The sequence below is a fragment of the Lactuca serriola genome, chromosome 8 (genome assembly GCF_051521515.1).
Source record: "Lactuca serriola cultivar US96UC23 chromosome 8, Lser_US96UC23_V15, whole genome shotgun sequence".
In the NCBI taxonomy this organism is placed as follows: Eukaryota; Viridiplantae; Streptophyta; class Magnoliopsida; order Asterales; family Asteraceae; genus Lactuca; species Lactuca serriola.
This window is the reverse complement of record NC_136415.1, coordinates 197806408-197807881: the sequence shown is the minus strand read 5'-3', so window position 1 is coordinate 197807881 and position 1474 is coordinate 197806408. Positions and strand designations below refer to the sequence as shown.

The following is a 1474-nucleotide window of genomic DNA, read 5'->3' as shown; positions in this document are numbered from 1 at the left end:
CCTACAAGCACTTGGACGAAGTGAATGATGTGGCCGACTATTTCAATGTACCAAATGTCCCTCGCGAGACCCAGCTTCTTCGCATGCTCCCAGTCACGTTCAAAGGAGCTGCAAACGATTGGTTAAAGTCACTTCCTCCCGGATCAGTCACCACATGGGCCAAGATGAAAGAGGAGTTCATAGATCACTTTTGTCCCCCCTCCAAAATAGCCAAGCTAAAGAAAGCAATTGCCAACTTCGAGCAACAGCCCGAAGAATCTCTTTATGAAGCATGGGAAAGGTACAAGAGTTTGCTTAGAAATTGCCCACATCACGACCTTAATAGCCAACAAGAGGTCTCCATTTTCTACGATGGAGTCAATGTCACCACAAGGCAATTGTTAGATTCTCAAGGTCCGCTCACGAAGAAGGCGCCCCCAGTAATCAAGGAGCTAATTGAAGAATTCTCTCAACACTCTAGAGAATACCACAACCCAAGAAACGAAGTAAGTCGGGGAGTAGTGAACGCGGCAAATGATAGCATAGCGGCGGTGATAGCTAAGCTTGATAGTCTTGATAGAAGAATGACAAAAATGGATCAAACAATCCATGCTATGAGGGTGGGATGTGAAAATTGTAGAGGGCCCCATCTCACCAAGGATTGTGATTTGGATGAGAATGGAAATAAGAAAGCTCAAGTCTTCTATTCAAGTGGCGATCGATACAACGAAAATTGGCGAAAACCTAAGAAGGAATGGCTCCCATACGAAGAGTATAAGACGGCTAAGGAGGAAAAATACAAGCAGAAGGAGAGGGGACTATATCAAAGAGAAGAACCGGTAGAAAAGAAAGCTGATCTGGAAGAAATGTTCACTAGATTCATAGCCGCGTCCGAAAAGAGACACAATGATCACGATGCTGCAATACATGAGACCAGAGACATGCTAAGGAATCAGCAGGCATCCATTCTCAACATTGAGAAACAGCTAGGACAACTTGCACACCGAGTGAACGAAAGAAGACCGGGTCAACTTCCAAGTAATACCGAAACCAATCCGAGAATGGAGAATGTAAGTGCTGTGACCTCTAGTAAAGAAGAAATTTTCACAGATGCACAGAGGATCTCCAAGAAGAAGACAGAAAGGGCAGAAGACTCGACTCCAGCAAAACCCGATCTGACTCGCCGAGTCCCTCTAATGGACTCGACGAGTCCATGCGTGAATGATAAAACTGTCAGTCCTTTAAAGCCATATAATCCTCCTTTGCCATACCCAATTAAATCCATGCCTGCAGAAAAAGTTGAAGCATATAGAACCTTCATGAAGCATGTTAAAGCCTTACAAGTTAATGTGCCATTTGTGGAAACGATGCTCCAGATACCAAAATACATCAACTTGCTAAAAGGTCTTTTTGCTGCTAGGAAAGATTTGGCTGAAGTCGCGGAGGTACTGTTGAGTGAGCTACCCGAAAAGAAAGGCGATCCGGGGAATATTAT

General features: G+C 44.4%; 1 non-coding gene across 1 annotated transcript; it reads right to left on the bottom strand.

Annotated features, from left to right (window-relative positions):
- Positions 1-212: 212 nt before the first annotated feature.
- LOC145071634 (small nucleolar RNA R71) lies at positions 213-319 on the bottom strand. Its single transcript, XR_013690640.1, has one exon. It is a non-coding gene; the product is annotated as a small nucleolar RNA R71 (small nucleolar RNA).
- Positions 320-1474: the final 1155 nt, after the last annotated feature.